Source organism: Corvus brachyrhynchos, unplaced genomic scaffold (assembly GCF_000691975.1).
Source record: "Corvus brachyrhynchos isolate BGI_N302 unplaced genomic scaffold, ASM69197v1 scaffold317, whole genome shotgun sequence".
Classification (NCBI taxonomy): domain Eukaryota; kingdom Metazoa; phylum Chordata; class Aves; order Passeriformes; family Corvidae; genus Corvus; species Corvus brachyrhynchos.
In genome coordinates, this window is record NW_008239295.1 from 720,531 (window position 1) to 742,101 (window position 21,571).

General features: G+C 42.7%; 1 long non-coding RNA gene across 2 annotated transcripts in view; it reads right to left on the reverse strand.

The window, feature by feature from the left end:
- The window catches only part of LOC108448264, a 16,787-nt gene extending 6,647 nt beyond the window's left edge, over window positions 1-10,140 (reverse strand). Inside the window, exon 1 of one of the 2 annotated variants that reach the window (XR_001864099.1) lies at window positions 9,285-10,140. This is a non-coding gene — a long non-coding RNA (uncharacterized LOC108448264). Of the gene's footprint in view, window positions 1-8,186; window positions 8,367-9,284 lie in introns of those variants that run through there. The other variant, XR_001864100.1, reaches the window with a different exon arrangement.
- Window positions 10,141-21,571: the final 11,431 nt, after the last annotated feature.

Genomic DNA, 21,571 nt, shown 5'->3' on the forward strand with positions numbered 1-21,571 from the left:
CAAAATGTGCCACCTGTTCCTTAATTCCTGCAATAACAGAATTTGTGAGATGAAACTGGCCAGGCTTAGCATGAGAATAGGGTGCATATTTATGCACAAGAAATGTTACATTATGACACCTGTCCCACAGGTCGTCTGGTCTAGGAATGAGCACCCTGGTCTAGTGCAAGGTCTACTGCAGAGAGGCTGGAAAGAGATGATCCCTATGGTCCCTTCCAACTCAGTCCATTCTATGATTCTATGATACTATGAATACACAGGCTCATAGTTTGTATTTATACAGCCAGACATTGAGATCTTTTTGTCTCTGTGCTGTCATTACAGCTTCAGGAGCAACTGCATAATATGAAGAATATTCAGAACAAAACTGACACCAGGCTTGGAGGACTCCTTTAAGGATTACAGAGAGTTGAAAGTGTGATGTTAACGTGACAAGGGCAGCCACAAAGAAAGGGAATTATTCCTTGTTTCCCAGAATAGCCTAGAAACACATTTCTCCTCTAAGATGGAATAGGCAAAGCTCTGCATTAGTAAAATGGCTACTATAAACGCAGTGAGAGAGTAAAGGGATTGATTCCTTTACTCTGCAGCAATTCAAAACCAGATATATGAAAATATTAGCATGATTAAATGACAAGATATCGAGTAATGCTGCAACATGGCAGCATTCAGATTGTTTTGCTGAAGAGGGGTTTGGGGCTTTTAGGACAACCTCTGGCAGCTTTTTCCAGCTGTGATGCCCCAATGTCCAGTCCTTCAGACAGACATGGATCAATTTTATGTCCACATTTCTGTAGGAACAATTCAGTACCCTCACAGCTGACAGATGACAGGATAGATATGCCCAGAGTAGAAAATGGATCTCCATTTTCTGCAGCTCTTTGCAAGTGGTAATTAAATCGTGCAGCACAGAATTAAAATTCATAGAATCACAGAAACTGGGGATAGAAGAGAGCCGCTAAGGTCATTTTTGTCCCTGCCCTTCCTTCTGCCAATGCTTTGTCCAGCACTTTGTAGCCAATTTGAAATGCTCTCTACTTACCCAGAGCTTTTAAGAGACCCTCGTTTGATTTATGCACAGCAGAAAATGATACCTTTTCTCCAGAGACGGACAATTTGCCTCATTCAAAGAGTTGTGTAATCAATTTCATTTACCAATTACAGCCCTTCGTTAACACGCGGCCGCTGGGGCACTGGGGAAAGCAGGAAGTTAATGAGATTGAGGATGGGATCAGGGGGGTCTCCTGAATGCCTTGTTTTGCCCTGACAGCCCAGTAAATCTTGAATCAGCCAAGTGCTTCTGAAGGAAGAAACAGCTTTGGAGATTCATCTCAGTTGTGTCCCTGTTCATCCAGCTGTGGATTAGATGGGTTTGCTGCTTTAGAGGGACACCTGGGTTTGGCAGGGCAGAGAGGAATGGCGATCCAAACTTCCTCAAAGCTGCTGGGTGTTCCCTTGGAAGCGCAGAGAACCTCACAGTGGGGACTGAGGTGGGTTTTCAGTCCTCAGTTTCAGGTGGGGTAAATGCTATCTGAGAAAGGCACTTTCCTTTCACATGGCATGGACATGAATTTTGGATCTCCCTGGAAACTTGTAGCCTAAGCCTGCAAAGCCTAAAGTGACTTTGCTCTTGCATGAGCTCCTCCCACACCCCTGAGGCTTGAGTCTTAAAAATGTGTCTGAGGCCCCCATCACCCCTTCCAGGGTTTTTCAAAATGCTTCTCCCCAGGGGCTGGAGAGTGTCTTGTCCAAAAGACTAAATGTTTATCAACCTTTTTTTCAAATTGATATAAATCTTCTGTTCAAGACACAGGCCATAAATATAAAACCAGGCTTTCCCTGGGGATAAACTGCAATAGTCTACAGCTGAATGTCTTTTGAAATAACTGGCACTGCCTGCAGTCAGAAATAGAACACTGAACTGGGAGGGATACAAGTATGATCTGATACAGACTTCCTAGGCCCAGATCCCAGATCCCCCTCATATGTTTTGTCTGGAATTTTCACTCACCGGTTGCTTGACAAGGGTCCTGCTTTCCAAGTGGTTGTCCCAAGCCTGATCCTTATCTGGCCTAAACTGATGTTCCTGGTGACAATCAGCAAGGGTTCATCTCCTCCTCCTGCTGAGTGCCCTGCAGAAATCCCTAAACCCCCTGTGACTGGTGGGAATCCAGAGCTGGAATGAGTTGGCTGTGCTGCAAAACCCCCCTGGCAAGATGAGTGCCACAGGTACAGCCCAGTTTGACCCTGCCATGGGGACATGGCTCTCAGGATGGAGTGAACCTCCCCTCGCAGCACCGTTGCTGACAGGGACACCAGGCAGGGTGCCTGGAGCCAGCTCTGGCGCCCCTGAGCATCTCCCATGCCCCAGCAAGACTTCCTAAGTGGCCCACATGCTGTTGCCTTCCGCAGGATAAACATTTTACATCATCCCTCAGGTGGTTAAAAATCATCTTCAGGTGATTGGGTCCAAATGGCACAAATGTGGATCCATTCTGCTTCTGCTTCTTCTTCAGAATACACATTCTTAGTGTGAGAACTTACATTGCTCCAAAAAAAGAAAAAAAAGAGAAAAGGAGCAGCTACATAAATAGATGTTTCAGGGATGGCCTAGCTCTAAATGTGGTTGCAGTATATAGAAAAGCCAAGCATAAAGATTCTGAAGATGGTGATGCAACAAGAAACCTGAACTTATCTTCCACTTCCTTTCCTGTCCCATGCCAGCAGCAGCACAGGGAATGAAAAAAAGTAATTTGATGAAGCAAAATATCTCAGTTCAACGCAGCATTTTTTCACACATTATGCATGACCTTTGTTACCTTAGCAGAATTTCTATTTTGAATTTACTTCCTCTTGATTATCGTTGTTCAGCACTATTTCGAATTGTGAGAGAATAAAACTTTTACCGTTGTAAAGCCTTAATGTGGCACTAACTAAAATAATACATGTAAAGTCCTAAAGGAAGTTTTCAGTGAAAACAGGAAATTACTGACCAAGAAGTGCTTATGAAAGTGTTTGCCCTTTTCTTTTTGGCTCTTAGAAAGCACGCAGGGCTCTTCTAGGGCAGAAATAAATCCATTTCCTACAGGAGCACCTCAAACTCCACCAGAACCATGCACATTCTTTTGAATTGCAGCTGACAATCAATTTTTACTTCTGCCATTCTTCTGATCTTGATACAAAGCCCACATTCACTCCTGGGCCTTAGGGCTGCTTTGGCTCTAGAGAAGGTGTAAGTAAAAACCTCTGTGAAGGGGTCTGAGGGCCTTGAGAGCAGTGGCAGATGGGAATATCTTGCATTACGTGTAATTCACACCTTAATGGGTCTGATCCGAGTCCTTCCTAGATTTTTTCATAAATACTGCTAAACCAGTGCTGTTTTTAAGGTAATTTAAGTGTCCTTCATGCCTGGCTTATAGCGTTTAAATGGCTTTTTAACTTTACTCAGTGTGAAAATAAAATAATGTCCTATGGGTGATTGTAAGAATCCTTGCCTGTAATTACTACGAGAACTGTTCTATCTGTGGCACATGCCACTGCAGGAGGTGTGAGGGTGATTGAGATCCTCTCCTGGGAAGTTTGAGATAAGGGTTAAATGCTGTAGGACAAGACCACCTGCTTGGTCTTTATTTTGGTGTCTAAGAATGTCACTGTCACTCTCTGCTTCTGATGTGAGAAAGAGGAGGACAGTTTGGGAAAACTCCAGTTCTGTATTGTTCTTGGACTTTCTAACAATTTCAATTAAATTCCTCTTTCCAGTTTGAAGGGGGCTTATTTGGCATGCACAAATATTTACTTTAGTGCCTCAAGTCTTGCCAGACTCAGCTTAAGTGCTGACTTGGATATTTTAAAAGATTTTGGTGGGTACAGTTTCTTATTTCTTTCAAAGGAATGCTTTCACATTTATTGCATGGCTTGGAGAATGCCATCCAAATTTTAAAATCAGGTGCACCAGGGCAGGTACCTCAGTCCCTGACGAGAAGAGTCTCATGCAGACAGGGAGCGAGTACAAGTGCAGCTCTGAGGGAGGAGGGTGGTGACTGTAGCACCACCCAAATTGTTGCTGCCAGGACGGTGACTCAGATGAGTGACTGAGTCACAGTGTCTCCCTCCCCTTCCTCTGGCCAGGGAAGGTCCTGATGTTCTGCTGGTGCCTTGGAGATGTAAATTATAATATTCCCACCATGCTGCAGAAGCCAAAGGAACAAAAGTTTCCTCCTCCTCCTCACTGTCCATGTGGACTTGCTCTGGGCAGTCTGATCAGAGGGAAGAAAGGGGCAGCCTGCCTAACAGCCAAGTGAGCACTGCAATCAGAGACTAGTCAGTGCAGATTGCCTTTGGGACCAGGGGAGGAGGCCAGGATCCTCCAGAACATGATTCAAGGCAGGAGGCTCTGGTGGAAGACATGAGTTTGTGTGGGAGTGGGGATGCCCTACCCTGGACAGAGATTCCATTAAAGCGGACAGTCACGCCACATTCTGGCTGGTACTGGTTGAATCTTGTGAGTATTGATTGAAATCTCAGGATTAGTAGAGGCAAGCAGCAACTCCTACATTTTCAGACAAGATCTAATTGCTTAGAAGAACATCCTGATTAGAGTCAGCAAATCAATATACAGCAATGTAGCTTAAATCGATAAGATAAGGCCCTGCCTGCTGAAAGATCTGCTCTCTGTCAGTGCATTGGGAAATTCCCCCACTTAATGAGGTTTGGAAAATAGTGCCAGGCATTTTATCCATGTTGAAAGTGCCTTGGATGGCATGCAGTCCTTCCTTCTGGTCTTTCTCTAGCTTCCACCTCTCTTCCCTCTCCTATGGCTTCGTCTTTTAAGTCTTCAGTCATCTCTCTATTGAATGAAGGCTTGTGCCTGTGTTCTTGATTGCTCTCTCTGCACAACCAAACTGCCCAGGTTTTAATTAGAATGTAAAGGTTGCTTTGCTTTGTTCTGCTTTGGTTTTGTTTTGTTTTTTTCTTGAAAAAACCCAAACCAATTCTTTTTTCTTTGAATTGCTTTCCTTGAGTTCCAGAAAATCTCTTTGATGCTCACATGTTGTACCATTTTTCCCTTGTTTTATACAGCTGGGATTCTGGCTTCATCTTGAATCTTCCTCCGCTTTCTGGAATGCTCTCTTTGAATTGTAGCATTGTGGCGTGAGATCCTGCCAGTTCACCAGCCTGGCAGTGTCATATATAAGTATGATATATACTTATATCAATATAAGTCTGGGAATCAACACAGTGAAAAATTCAAATGGTTATTGTTCAGCACTACTTAGAATGGCAAAACTCCATTTACAGATGTCCCAAAATCAATGGGAGATGGATTTCTTCTGTTGTCTGACAGATTAATAATCTTATCCAATTCATTTCCCGAGATATAAATTTTTAGTTCCTTGGCCAATAGCAGACTAAATTCCTTTCAGTGACTGAGTACAAAACCATCATGGTTTCCCCATCCCAAAGTTTTCCTGACACACAATAATAACAACTCCTGAAATGAAATATTCTGACAGTGGCTAATGACAGCCTTGCTGCATGAATAAATTACAGAACCTGAGTTTCCCTTGGCTTGCACCATTCTCACTCCTTCCTGACTGCAGTGCCTACAAATGGCTTGGTCTTCCTCAGGAAATAGGAAAGGATGATTCATAATTATAAATAATTATAATTATGTGTATATACACATTTATATTAATTCTAAGATTATATGTTTGTTGCAAGTCACTCCTAATTTTCTCTGAGGAATTTTGCAGAGGCTCACAGACACAGTGGAGACTTGGGAAAAAATATACAAGAGCCAAGGACAAGGATAAAACAGACCTGATTTACTACTCATAGCAAAAGTGAAGAAAAATAAATAGGAGAAAGGGACACCTAACATGCTATCTGCAGATGTCATATTCCTTCAGACTCACGGGTAATCTTCACACTTATTCACAACCACAAAGCGGGGATGTTTCACAGTCTGTCGTTAGGAAGAGGTTACCTTTCCCAAGCTTTCTAGCGTGTTATATCCATAGAACTGATTGTTATGATTTATTTACTCACTCACCAGCTGCTAAATACTTTCAGAAGTTACTTTCTTGTGTGTTATCTGAGCCCTCGTTTTTATGAGAAAAAAGGCTGGCCTCAAGTCAGACTTCTCTTACAAGGGCCAGGGTTTTACAACTCAGCTTGGTCATCCAGTGAAAAAGATGACTCATCTTCTAAATCAGAAAAAGAAATAGCTCTTGGATCTGATTTGGATAGTCCTGATCCATTTACCCCACTAACATTTTTCCAGTTCCTGTCTCAAAGTACCTGGGGTCATTTGCATGTATACCAAAGAAAGTTTTGAAAGGTGACAGAACAGAGAGTGGGAAGAGTTGAAATCCCTGTAGTGACAAGGCATAGCTGTAGCATTACATAACAAAACATTTTTGCTGCTTTTTATTTTAGTTCAGTATTTTAGTGCTTCAGATCTTCCCCCCAGATGTGAAAGCCCAAGTGGAATTTCATTGTTTGCCCTCCAGCATTTAACCCAGATCCTGCAGCAGAGCCTGGGGTGGCCTTTCACTTATCAGTAAGTTTAGAGATGCTGATGAAGGCACTCTCACAGGGAGTTTGAAACCCCTCAGGCAAGGGTTCCTGTGTGCCCAGAGGCACCAGGCACCTCTGTAACTGCATCTTCAGCCTCCAGCAATCCTTTCACAGGGCTGAGTAGCTCCTGGAATCTTCAAGAATTCTGGGATACATTGGGAAGACCATTGCCAGCAGGTCAGGGAAGGGATCCTGCCCCTCTGCCCAGTCCTGGGAGGCACAGCTGCAGTGCTGTGTCCAGTCCTGGGCTCCTCAGGACAGGAGGGACAAGGAGCTTCTGGAGCGGGGCCAGCAGAGGCTGAGGAGATGATTTAGGGCCTGGAGCATCCCTGACAGGGAAAGGCTGAGGGAGCTGGGGCTGTCCAGCCTGGAGAGGAGCCCCAGCTGAGAGGGGCCCTCAGCCCTGGGTGTCCCTGTGTGCAGGGAGGGCTCCGAGCAGGGCCCAGGCTCTGCTCCGTGGGGCCCAGCCATGGCACCAGAGGAACGGGCAGGGACTGATGGAATATATACTCTGGTTTAGAGAACTAAAATGTTTGACTCCATTACTGTTGCTCTTTCATGATGAATTAGATTGATTTTCCTCACTATAACAGTTCAAAGATGACCTCTGCTTTAAGAAGATGCCTGTGATACAGCAGTTCTGTCATACCAAAAAGTGCTATTTTCTGAACAGAAAAAGATATATTGTCTCTCACTGCATTGATAGTTGTCCAAACTGTGCAATTTCTCAGCAAAAAAGGGAGTTCATGTCACAGTGACTGCAAAACTGTTGCACTGTTATTAAGTGCTACTTCCTCAGAACTGTCTCAAATTCATCCAGTGAGAAGTAAATAGACATTTCTCATGATGACTCCCTTTTTTTCCTTTTAAATAAGCCTTGAATGTCTCAGATATCTCACGACATTCACATGCCATGTGGATCTGCTCCTCAGGAACTACAAGGGTTTCACCCAGCTTGGCATGAGGACCCAGAGGAAGGGAGCATGGAGAATCTTAGAAGAAAATATTCATTGCAACAAATCATGATTTCAGATTCCCATTCCTTTAAATATTTTCAGATTGCTACTGCTGCTCTTGCAGATTACTAAAAATTGAGTGTTATTATTACTTCTTCTGCTGAATATGATAGAAGAAACATTAATGTCTCAGAGTTTGCAGGAAACAGCATTAGTAGTGTTAGAATGTCTAGAAAGTCTGTGAAACTTAAACAGTTAAACTCTAGAAGTATTTTCAGTGTTTATTTTCTAACAACAAAACAAAATGTTTGCCGGCCAGCAGTAGTGAAAGTAAATATCTCAAAATTGCTGTCTTACAAGTTTGCCTTTGCTACCTGACTTGTTTGCCTTTTGCTCTCAACTTTCTTTAACATTCTACACTTCCAAAGTCTTGCTTTTTCCAGACTGCTTGAATTTGTGCTCCATGTTTAAATGATTCCGTGGGACTGGAGAGGATCTATGCCTGGACACAGCAACAGACTGAAACACAGTGAAATCTTGAATACAGTCATACAAGCACGAGCCTCGGGTTTTCCTTTTAGTCTCGTCGCATACAAGCAGTGAATGAGCAAAAGAGATTTTCTGAGGGAAAAAACCCCAGTAATCACTGACCTTTTAAATGAAGAAGGGAGGGTGCCAAGAGGATGGATGCCAAGATGGTGGTACTGAGCAATGGCACCAGAGGAACAGGCAGGAACTGATGCCCAGGAAGTTTCCCCTGGACAGGAGGCAGAACTTCTTCCCTGGGCAGTGACTGAGCCCTGAACAGAGACCAGAGAGGGTGTGGAGTCTCCTCACTGGGGATATTCCAGAACCATCTGGACATAATCCTGTGCTGTGTGCTCTGGGATGGCCCTGCTGGAGCAGGGAGTGGGACCAGCTGCCCCTCTGTGCTCCCTTCCAGCCTGACCCATTCTGGGATTCTGGGAATATCCACCAAGCAGAAGGAGGTACTCACAGTATCCCACCCATCCTGCAGCTTGCTGTGCTTACAGATGATCCTTTTTTTTATTAAATAAATCATCAGTTACTATCCTTCCAGGAAAGTGACCTCATTTCTCCTGTACCGCCATGATGGGCCTAATGGAGTGATTTGGACAGATGATGGATAGGGGTGAATTCTGAAGCCACTTGAACCTGAAGACAGCAAGGATTAAAAGCAGAACTGAACATACTATAACAGAATCAGCTTTTGGCCTCTTAGAAAACAGAAGATGGCACCTCATTCACTCTTGTGTGATTTAGCAAAGGTGGATGGAGAAAGCAAAACCCTCCTTCAGTGCCAAGAGTTAGGTAAAGATTGGGGTTTAAAAATTAGTCCAGTTGATAGGTGACTGAGCTGAAAGGTCAGCTGCTAAGTTGAGTGTTTCCAGAGCTAAACCTGGGGAGCTTAGAGCTAATTGAAGATCTGTATAACAAACACTGCCTGCAAGCTCTGTGTAGGGTCTCCAAGCCAGGGCAGCTGTACTTTGGTGATTGGTTTGAAAAGAGGAGGAGAGGAGGAGAAATGAAGGAGTTAGGACAGGTATTGCAGCTGCTCCTTATGAACCTCATCAAATAGCAAATAGGAAATCAACAAACGAGTACATTCCAGCAGAAATTCAAAGTGGAAGTGATTATAGGAAGGCTAGACTGACAGGTTCTGGCAAGCTGGGAGGGCACTGCTAGAAAAGCACTAGTGGCTACAAAGCTCAAAGCTCAGGGACTTACCTCTTTCCTGCTTCCCTCCCCGCTTCCATTTCCTCTCCTCAGGAGCAGTTCTTTTATTTCATCCATGAGAAATATGTTTGCTGGGATGCATTCACCTCCACAGGTGGAAGAGAACAGGAACAGGCAGTATTACGTAGTAGAAGAGAAGATGAGAAATTAAATAATCTGGTGAAAAATTGGGGTGTCCAGTGGGGAAAACGAGCATGCAAGTGAAAGAAAACAAATACAGCTGAGCAGTAATTGCAGGTCAGATTCATCCTGGAGGAGATGCCAAGGCGTGCAATGAGGAATCAAAGTTTCACAGGGGTGTGTTTCACTCTGTGGATTACTGGGAAGAGAGTGACTTCTACTGAGGCTCGTGTCAATGTTAGCACTGGTCTGGAATGAGATGAAGGTGCAGCAGTGGCACTTCATCTCACCTCACCCTTCCCTGGAGACACAAGTTGCTCTTTTCAGTTGGTTAAGGTCTTTGCTGAAGGTCCTGGAAGACCTGAAAACTCTCCCCCAGGGTTCTCCGAGCCACAGCTCAGCATGCAGGGTTGGAAGACATGCTTCAAGGGCTTGATGAAATGGAAATACACTCCGGGGGTGCAATAAAATGAAACTGTTTCCTGTTCCTGACTGTAAACATTCCATAGGAAATTGAGGCAGTTTTCACTGGAGACAAGGAAACTGCCACCAACCAGGAAAAGTTGCTTAAACTGTGAAACACGGCAAACTTCTCCTTATGGCAAATGCACTGAAATGTACACTTTTATCCAGGGGTTGGAATTACACCCTTTTCTCAGAGAACAGCTGCATGTGCTGCTGGGAATGGTAAAGTTTTGGCCTGGATCCAATTTGATAATACTTACAGAAAGATGCAAGGGGTTTTCTTTTTCTTTCTTTTCTTTTTTTTTTTTTTTTTTTTTTTGGTCATTTTGCTTTCTTTGAATATAAATTCTTCCAAAACAAAATTTGTTCACTGGCAGATCAGCCTTGCAAAGGTGCTGAGTACTCTGGCTCTGGTCCAAAAGTGCACTTAAGCCCGCGCTTAACTCTGAGGACATAATTAGTCTTGCCAATTTCAGCGGGGCTGTTGACATGCTTAAAGTTAAGCATGTGACTAAGTCCACTGCTGCGAGAATGCTTAGCCCTTTGTACGGTTCAGCCCAGCTCTGTGCTACACAAAAGACCTTTTGTTCAGCCTTGAATGACGAGGACAGGCAATGGAAGGAATAAACACCGTTCTTTAAAATAAACATTGTGCTGATCACAGAGATAGCACACATGTTATTAACGCCGGGGCTGTCATCACATTTTATTAGCAGCATTTTAGCAACACAAATGAGATGATTCACTCCTCTGAACCACGTCTCCATTATCTCTTTGTACCTGAAATGCCTGGCTGGTTCTATTCTCTGCAGCTGTTGGCGTTTGCATGGACCCCTGCGCATCTTCAAGCTCTGTACTCTGGATACACCGAGGCAGCCAGTCCTGTGAGGAGCAGCTGAGGGAGCTGGGAAAGGGGCTCAGCCTGGAGAAAAGGAGGCTCGGGGGGACCTTCTGGCTCTGCACAACTCCCTGATAGGAGGGGGCAGCCAGGGGGGGTCAAAGTCTTCTCCCAGGCAGCAAGGGACAGGACAAGAGGAAATGGCCTCAAGCTGTGCCAGGAGAGGTTCGGGTTGGACATCAGGAAGAATTTCTTCACTGAAAGGGTGGTGAAGCACTGGAAGGTGTCCCCATCCCTGGAGGTGTTCAGGAAATGACTGGATGTGGCACTCAGTGCTCTGGTCTGGACTCGATAATCTGGGAGGTCTTTTCCAGCCTAAATGGTTCTGTGATTTTGTGAAGTCAGCTCTGAGCAGGCTGCTGGGTCTGTCCGGTGCAGAGACGCCACAAGAGGCACTAACTCACCTTGAGAACTGAAGTGACCCTGGCAGTGTGACAGTCTTGTCCCAGCTTTGGGCCTCACTCACCCCTTCCACAGGGTTCCCACTTCTGGGGCTGTGCAGCTGCCAAAGGGCTGGATCAGATCACCCCATGTCTAGATCATGGAATTATAGAATGATTTGTGTTGCAAGAGACCGCAAAATCCATCTCATTCCCAACACCTTCCACTATCCCAGGCTGCTCAGAGCCTGATCCAACCTGGCCTTGAACACTTCCAGGGATGAGGCAGCCACAGCTTCTCTGGGCAAGTGTTATGAGCTGAAGGCGAGGGTATCCCAGGTTCTTGTTAATAGATCCCTTGGAACAGGTTAAAGTGAAACAACACTGAATGATTGGTGTTTATAAATATGAATATTTCAAGCTTTATTTTAGAACGTTTGTTTGCAATGGGAAGCAGGTTTGTAGCCATCTTGGTTACGATTATCTGTAGTAATACGGCAATATAAAAACATAAAAATAACACTGAAACACCTCCACAAGTGGCAGACTGTTTTGAGTCATTACCCATTAACATTCCAGTCTCTCCCAGAAACCTGTGCCAGGGCCTCACCACCCTCACAGGGAAGAATTCTTTTCTAATATCCAATCTAAACCTACTTTCTGTCAGTCTGAAGACATTGATGGAGGCCAGTGCATGCTCAGGCAAAGAGTGTGAAAAATGGACAGGGCCACGATGCTGTTATTTTAGATCCCATCATCCTGGCAAGCTCTGGCACAGCTTCTCCCAAAGCTGGAAGCATGGACAGCTGGAAGCAATGAGGCCCACAGGATTTTCCTGTGGAGTGGTTCTTTGCAGGGGGGCATTTTTCACAGCAGGCCTGTATGGTGCTGATGCCTTTTTCTGGTCTTAAAATCAAGAGTCAAACACGGTTAGAAGGGGAAAAGGGATTTTACCTTGGTATTTATTTTAAGGATCCTTAGGTGCACACGTCCAGGTCAAATGCACCTCAATGCACACCTCCATGCACACCCCCAAAAGATCTGGTATAACATTATAGGTTTTACTAATTAGCATATCTATCAAAGATTCCCCAATGAGAGGCTTGAATGAGCCCCCCTCTCTGAGGAACCTTCCCCTGGATGGTTCTATCTTAGTTTACAGAATGTGTTCTGGAGAGGACCTTGGGGTCTGGGGCATATTGATCCCTAACTATGAAACCTCTAAAATGTTTAGTCTCCTAGCTTGACAAATTACGTTCCAAGAACGTAATCTAAAAAAACCACTAGAATACAGAAGTTGTAAAAAGGTATAAAAGGGGTATAAAAGAAAAGGCAAAAAATCATCATGGCATCAGTGCAGCAAAGGGAATGTGAGTGTTTGCAGGCATTTTTCTCCCTACCATTCTCAGTTTTGGTCACACAGTCCCAAACTGGAACATAGCAGCAGCAGTGGTCAAGTATGAGAGGGAAAGGTGGTGGGAGGAACATCTTTTAGACGTTGTTGAGCTGTAGTTGTTGAGGTCTGTAGAACTGAGTCACTGAACTGTTCATGTTGATAATTAAAATGAAGCATTCTAAAACATAATTAGAAAAAAAGCCTGAAGCTTAAATAAATCATCTTCCCCTATTTACTCTTTATGCATTTTTCCATTCCAGATATTCTCTCCTTTTTAACTTTTTTAGTTTTCAGGGCACGGCTGCTTTTTATTTCTTTGGCTCTCTTGATTTTTTTTTCATTGTAGATCCTAACTACTTTTTTATGGTATTCCTATAGTTTTACTTCTTTCATTTGAGAACTGCACAATTGCAATTTTGAGAATTACTTATTCCAAACACAGGGAAAATGATGGAAAAGCAGCAGATTACAGAAAACAGATCTAAATTTCAGTGGCCTAAACAGCTGTCACTTCCTAGAGAAGGATTTTCAAACAGAACAATTTTGGATTTGGGAGCAGCAGAATCATCTATGAAGTTGTCCAACACAATCTTCACATTCAAAAGGACTCTAACAGGTCTTTGAGAACATATTTTTATTTCCATGGGGTCTGATGCAATCCTTAGCCTGTCTGCAGGCAAAGTCTGAAGCTAATTTCTGCTCATGATTCACCAGAGTTCAGCAGCCTGGAGGGCACAGAGAAGGGCACAGAGAAAGGCACAGAGCATCTGTTTTGGCAGGTTAAAAGATTAATTTCTGAATACTAAAAATAACTTCTTTATAATTCCATCCCATCTTCCCTCCAAGGACCTGACGTTTGGCATATTTTAATGAAGTGAACCTTGCAACACCTCTGTGAGGTCGATGTAAATATCATCCCCATTGACAGGTAAATGAAATTATAGCCCAGATGAAGACAAAGGCCTGGATTCAGGAAGCATCCTATACAGGCATGCATCCTCTCTTACAGGTGCTGCTGGCAGCATCAGGGGACATTTTTTTCTAACATAATTAAATCCGATCCGGAAGTCATTGCCCAGACACAAAACCCCATTTTTGGCTTGAGGAAATGAGTAGACATTACTCATGGACATCTCTGGAAACAGTTCTTCCTCACTCACAACCATGCAGAGTCCTCTGGAAGAAACTGAAAGTAAGAACATTCGTGAAAAAATACTGTTTTTTTGAATATTCAAAATGTTTTTCCTTCTAGAAAGGACACAGAAAATTGTGAATTTGAGAAGAAAATGGAATTTCAGATAATTTTCCTTCTGAAGACTCTTGGTGATTCATATTCTTAACCTTTGTTTTTGTTTTGTAATTGTAGAAATAAGTTTGCAACAGAAAATGAAACTTTTCTTTCCAGGAAGTGAAAAAAATTGGGCTTAACCTGGACAAAATAAAGCAAAGTAAACCCCTTCAAATTAATATTATTGGTTGGATTTTTTTCTTTTCTTATGGGAACAAAAATGTCTCCATTGACTCCAAAAGATTTTGTCTCCAAATTTCTCTTTGTGCCCTTTGGAGTCTGGGAAGAAAATATGTGAAATATCTTTTTCTTATTCCTTGGCAGCCTCAGATGGTTTTAAAAATCCTTTTTTTTTTTTTTTTTTTTTTTATTCCTTGGGAGGCTCAGAGGGGTTTAAAAATCCTTTTTTTTTTTTTTTTTTTTTTTAATTTGATAAGCTTTATTAGGCTTGTTAGGCATCATTATCCAGTTGTTTAGAATATAATCAGTGGGGTGAAAAAACTTAAGGGAAAGGGAAGACAAGAGAGGGTGAAACTGAGTACAAGATTGATTTCCCCCACATTTAGCTGTCCTCACTTAGTTTAATCTCTCAGATGCGAGAGATGAATCACTCCCTCGAGGTGCTTGAGAGAGAGCCCCACGTGAGCAGCTTGAGCCAGACATCCAATTTTCAGAGTGCTGATACTCAGTAGGACTAATCCTGCCCCACTTCCTGCCTCTCCTCTCCCAGCTGGAATCGACAGCTCCAAAGGACAGTCAGCCCCATGGAGCTTCAGCTCCCAGCCTGGCATGATTGTGAGTGATTTGCTTGTTCAATAATAGCAAAGAAATAAATACCAGTTTACATGAATTATTGTGGTGTTTATTCATAACTCCATGTCTTGAATAGGGATGGGTTGGTTGTAAATTCAACTTGGATGCAAGAACAGCAGAAGTCTGGGATGGAAGATCACCGAGCTCAGCATCCTGGCCCATGGGAACGTAAATACCACATTCAATGGAAAACAGGTGAGAATCAAGTAAATCTCAAGTGACACTCCTCAAATACACTCTTCCGGTCTCTAATAACCAGCTTGGGGATTACCTGAGATAAAGGTTATACCTTGGAGTTGTTCACGTTTTGGCTGCCTAAATGGTTTTGACCCTGTGAAAATAAAGCCTGGCAGGAATACAGCATTCCTTGCAGCCTGCACCTCCAATTCCACGAGGGGGAGAACCTAAGGGATGGCTGGAGTTCATGTAGACCTGTCTTGGCTGATTAAGATGTCACTCACTTGCCACCTGTGACCAGTGTACTTTGTGCAACATGGATTTCAACCCAGGATAATTCAATTTCTCACTTTACTTGACCATGTGCTGAAGTAACTGTGAAGAGCTGAGTGGACCAAAGGTACCTTGAGTTTGCAGTTAAAGGTCTATTATGTGGGGTAGGAGGAGTTTGTAGTCCAAGCACCCAGAGGAAAATGAGGAAAGCAAAGTGGTGCTTCAAGAGAGCAAAATTGGGGCCTGATTTTCTCGTGAGTGCTTGAACACACGTGTACCTGTGGATGCACACCAAAGGTCAAGAAAGCTTTGAAGTAAAAACACAGAAATGGTTTTCCTTTGTGGAAATCAGGGCCTTCTGATGTCTCTGCTTGAAAGAAAAACATGATTCCTAGCTTGGACTACAAATTCATTACTTAAGGTTCTCTGAAAGATTTGAGGAAAGTTTAGGTGTAGAGAATTCTAAGAGCAATGTAGAGATGATGAGAAAGAAGCTCTGCAAGATCAGAGGAGAAGGAGAGGGAAGGGCTGATTAAGGGTGTCAGTTATAAAATAATGAAAAAAAAATCCAAGCAGTGGTGGTAATGCCTTGTACTAAGGTTTTTTTATTTTCCTTCAGGATAAAAGATCCTGACCTGCTTAAGTTGTTGGATGGAGCAGAAGTTGGCTACCCCACCCTATTCTGTGCAGGCAACTCTCTTTTTCAGTTTGTGCACTTTAGCACATACTCAAGGCGAGCTTGCATCACCATCTAAATATTTTGAATTCAACCATATGCAGAAGCACATTCTTCAGTTACAATCTCAGGCATGTACTTTGGGGAAAAAAGCGGTAAAAAAATCACTTTGTCGTTGAAGTCAACAGTTTTGACTCTGATTACTCAGAATGTGGGACTGATTGGTGTAAGCTGCCATTTAATGTAGCATGTTTTCAGAGTAGAAACACATTTTATTATGTCCAAATCTATCACACCAGGCCAAATTAATCTCTGGCACATACTAGGGATGACTCCGACCCATTGCATTTTTTTTTCCCTTGAAAATCAAAATGTAGCATCCAATTTTATTTAGCTCTGGGAAAACCAAGCAAATTGGTATTTTTTAATTTTACTGAATTAATTTATAAGTGACATAAGCAATGTATAGACAAACTGGGACATAAACACTGAAAAATAAGTAAATTATCAGACATACAAACAATAGACCTTCTGTTCGTTTGTCTGCTGGCTACACGGAAAATAATCTCGGTATAATTCTGCCCTGACCCCTGGGCTGTATTTGTTACTTTGGCAAATGCTTTTTTAATCAATAAATGTGAAGGCTAAATGGAGAGGAAGGCTTTGAGCAATGCAACCAAAAAAAAGGCCTTGATTTAGGAAATCATATAGGCATGTATGGATGAGTCCTGCTTAGAAGAACACACTGGGCTTCTCTGGATTTGATCCAAGCATAAATCCAGCAAAGCATATCCTCTAAAAACCTTGTCCTGGCTGGACATGTGTTTTGGGTGAAATCAGCAGCATTTACATTAAATGTAGTTCAGAGAGCACATCCAACTAAAAGGAAGAGGAGAACTTGAAAGAGTTATCTGCAATTTTCATGAAGTTACAAGAGTTTAATTTAAATTTATATTGTTCCCATGCCTTGTAAATTGGCCTGTGCTTGAGTATGTCTGTAATAGTTTGCTGGGATAAATTGTAAGTGGCTTTCATGTTTTAGATATTAAAGAACACTTTGCTTATTTGGGAGGTTAATTTCTCAGGGAAATAGTCTGATAGAAAACGTGTTAGTTTACATTCAGGGAATGCAAACCAGATTCCTGATGTATTGAAGGCATTGGGAGCAGGCTCTGCCATGAGCTGCAGTGGGACAGATGTGGGAGACTCTATGTGAGCAGAGAACAACCTCAAAAAATCTATACATCTGGTGCCTGATAGAATCTGAATCCAAGCAGTTTTCTTCTCCAGCAAATTAATTTAATATTTATTTAATGTCAGACTGGACAAACTGAAATCATATCCATCCTTGTGTTCCTCCTGTTGTCACACCCACATCAGCCTGTCCATTGTGGAGACCGCGTGGACACAGGCATTGCACTGACCTTGAAGCCGCAAAACAAGGCAGGATGTTGATTCCCAGTCATGGCAGAAAGCTCCAAAGTAGAAATATGTCAAACAGAAAAAGCAGTCATTGGTAGTCTTTAAATAAAGAGTTTGGACACAGTTCACCAGAGCTTCTTTGTGGGACTAATCACTGGGGCTGTGGTAATGCCAGAGTTTGTTGAGATGAAATTTATGGGTAACTATCTATTAAAAGTAGTGAGCCATAATGAATTCTTTCAGAATTTATCACAATAGCATTAATTAGGATACATTTTGTGGGCATTAGTGAAGCTCTCACAAGTATTTTCCAGATATTTGATCATAATTTAGCATTAGTCAGGCATGAGTTAATGGACACCAAAGGTTTTATTCCCTTAAAAATCCCTTCTTGTTTGGTGAGTCCCACTGCTATTATATCATTTAATATTCATTTTCATGACACTAATCATGTGGTATTGATTCAGATATTGCACATTACCATTGGGACTCCATTTTAATTCAGTGTTAGTGCAGCATTAAGATGTAAAACAAAAGTGTTAGCATTTTAAGTTCAAAGTCTGACTAGAACATTTCCATTTGGTGGAATTCTGCTGTTCCTATTGAGTCAGGAAGTCAATCCAGACCTTCCTTAAGGGTGCAGATTTGTAAACAAATGTCCCAATACCTTTTATTTTAGAAGCCGAAAGGATTTCTGAAGTATTTAGAGGGCCTAAAGTATGACAAGGCTCTTTGCAAAAGTAAAGGACCTTTACTTTGCTACCAAAAACTCACTGGGATATTTGGCTTTGATTTCAGTGGCCACAAAACCAACTCCAAAAAATTTGCCACTTGTTGCAATATTGAAATATTGCCAACAAATATTGAAATGGTGTTGTTTCACCAAGGGTAGATTAAATTTAGAGTTTTCTCTAGTGGACTTTTCTTCTACAACTAAGCCACAAAGCATTCAATATAAATAGTCTCCACAACATTTTTCATCAGACATGCTTGTGCTTTTAAACTCAAGTACTAGGTTTGTGTCCTTGATGTTCCTAAAGATGCTAGCTTTTCTTGGAGGCTTGAAAATCTCCTGAGGCTTTTAGGTTAAATTTTTGTATATGAGTTCAGCATTGTCACAAAGAGTTCGATAATAAAGTTGCATGAAAACTGTAGTTCTGAACTGCATCACTTGGGTAGCCAGAGCAGCCCTCTTTTCTACTGCTGACCAGTGCCAAATCTACAGAAAGATACATATAAAATCCTAAAGAGAAAGCTGAATAAGAATTCAGTGCCAGCTGGGAATGCTTTGTTTCCTGTTGCTGCTATTTCATCCTTCAGGGCTGCTCCTGTAGCTTGGCAAGAGCAATTAATGATGAACATTAATTAAAGTTTTTATAGATACCTGACTGGTAGACACAGATTGCTCTTTTGCACTAAAGTTGACTATGGGAAACCTTTCTTAAACCTCTGAAAAGGCAGCCTGAAATATAAGTCCAGTCTGTGACAGGTATAGATAAAGATTTGCTATATGCAGGGTGTCCTATAGAAAAAAAGGCATGTATAGAAAATTCTAGCCGTGATTTATCCATTTGCTTAGAGTGCTCTTACCCTGCTAATGCCAGCAAATCCTGGTTTTCAAGCCCACACGGTGAGCCATTGGTTTGCTGTAGCAGTGTGCCATGAATTTCAGAGGGCACAGGATTGTGTCCAGAGGGGTCTGAAATATCCCCAGTGAGGAGACTCCACACCCTCTCTGGTCTCTGTTCAGGGCTCAGCCACTGCCCAGGGAAGAAGTTCTGCCTCCTGTCCAGGTGGAACTTCCTGGGATCAGTCCCTGCCCGTTCCTCTGGTGCCATGGCTGGGCCCCACGGAGCAGAGCCTGGGCCCTGCTCGGAGCCCTCCCTGCACACAGGGACACCCAGGGCTGAGGGCCCCTCTTCTTCTGAGTCCTCTGCAGTCCTTTCTCGGAGTGTTGTCATTTGACAAGAAACTTACTCTGGGCGTTGGAACATCTCCAACAAAATATTCTTCAGTGGTTACGCTCCAAACATAAGAATTGAAAATAAGCCTTTTAATCCTCACCCAAACACAGCACTGAGCAAGGGCCTTACCAGACACTGAATTTTGCTAAATGTCTAGGGTTTCTTTCACCACAATTTCAGTGTGCAGAAAGCTTTCTATTCGGTTGAGAATATAGAGCTCATCAGGCTGGTGGACTCAGCATTTACTTTACCACCCCAGTCCATCACCAATATGTAGGACTGGCTTCCTCGAGCTCTACTATTTGATGAGTAGTTTAGCAGCAAGGGTCTTGTACAACATTTGTTAATAATAAATTTCAAACCAAACCATGTCTGTTTCTGTATAATGTTCTCTAATTATCTCAATCATAGCGTGGTTTAGGCTGGGGAAGCAGTTCCACATGGCAGCTGAGAACAGAGCAGCACAGACTGTTCTGCTTGGCAACATCTGGGAGCTCAGAGTAACATTACCTAAAGAGGAAACAGTTCAAACCTATTTATTGTCAGGCTTGTGGCACAATAACATCATGTTGGGCTTCACAGAGCCATGAATATTTTTCTTCAGACATTTTCAGTAGAAGCTGCTTGAGGTCCCTGTTACGTGTTTTGGAAGGAGTCAGTCTTGGATCCTCCTGGGTAGAGACAGACACTTGTCCCATGTTGTCACAAGTGAGTGTCACTCAGAGAATGTACTGCTGTGTTCTGCTCACTGAAGAACAAGTGTGGGGTCATCCTAAAATGATGCAGTGATTTTGGCAAGGCTTTTCAGAAAATTTCTATAAGCAGAAACTGTTTGGGTTGCTCAAGTGGAGCAAGGATTTTTATGCCCTTTTATGAGAACACCATTTTGTATGTGAGGGACCTTTTAGATGTGAAGGACAGGTTACCCTTCTCCTATTCCACATCTAAGGCCATCACCACATTGTGGATATTCTGGTTTAGAGTGGTGGGAGAAGGTTCCTCTGCTGGATGCTGTTCATGAAAGGATCACTGCCTAAGAACAGGCCTGTCCAAAACATGGGAAAGAGCAGCTGGAGCTTGGTGCTCTCCCTGTAGTGGCTGGGATACTCACCCGGAAAGACAAATGCCCAGGTTCTTGTCTCTCTGCCAGTGATCACTTCAGCTTATTGTGAAAATGAATTGCTTCAAAAGGGAGACTGAAAAGCTGCCCAGCTCTGGCACAGAGTTTGGAGGCCAGGGCATTCTGGGAGCTGGGGATTTGACACTTTTCCATGGGAGAAGACAGTGAATCTAAATCTCTGGCACTTTGGGTAAGCAGCTTAAGCACTGGGTTAGGTAGATAGAGTAGCATTTCTTTGTTATTTTTCAGTGTTACCTAATGAAGCTTTTCATTTCCAGTATTTTGCTTTTATTAGAATTGTCAGCAATGAAAACAAAAATATTTCCATTGACTCATAATGACTTTTTTTTTTCACAGAATATGCTGAGTAGGAAGGGATTTGCTTCTCTAAGAGAAAAAAGAAGAAATCACTTATGTTCAAGGCTAAATGTTTTGTTTGTTTGGACTAAGAACTGAAAAGTTCATTATTTGCACAAAGTATTAACTGAGGGTAAGTGCTTAATGGGTTTCATAAAGATTTGAATATCATGTAGAGAGAAAGAAAATTCTAAGTGCTTTGGACGGTTGGATCAGAATCTGAAACATCTTGAAAAATTGGCAAACCAGTCCAAGATAAACAAAAACTTTCTCAGTAAAGCCAAGCACAAAGTGACACAAATAAGAAGGAGCAAATACATCTAAAGCAGGAGATAATTCCCAGGCAGAAGTGGTACCAAAAAATGGAGATAACTCTGAGTGACAGAGCATCAATGCCATGAAGCTGTGACAAGAAGAAAAGACAAATCTCACGGAATGATGCATTCAGAGGTCCTTCATTGACAGAAGGGCTAAGATTGAGTCCCCCTTCCTTTAGAGCAGAGAATTAGGTTATCTATACATTAAAGAAGGGGGTGAGAGGTATTTTACTTTCTTCACAATCAAGTGTGGCTACAGAAGGGATTGTTGAAGTCCTCACACTCCTTTATTTGTTTAATGTTCTTTCTTGAGGCATCCAGAGTCAATGTTGGTAAGAAATGGAAATACCATGGAGGGCCATGTTTGCTCATCACCACGCACACAAATCCCTCCTGGATCTTCCAACCCCATGTAAGAGGTGCACAAGGAGGTGAAGCTTCACTGCAAACCACCCACAACTGCAATTCCAGCCACCAAACTGCAAAATTGTCCTGGGGGTTATGCTGCCATGGCATGGCATGAAATCCATGCAGTCACGCCAAGGCTTCTGTGGAGATCAGAAGTGATTTCCTCAGTGGACAGCCCACAGATAGGTGGAACAGGGCATCTGA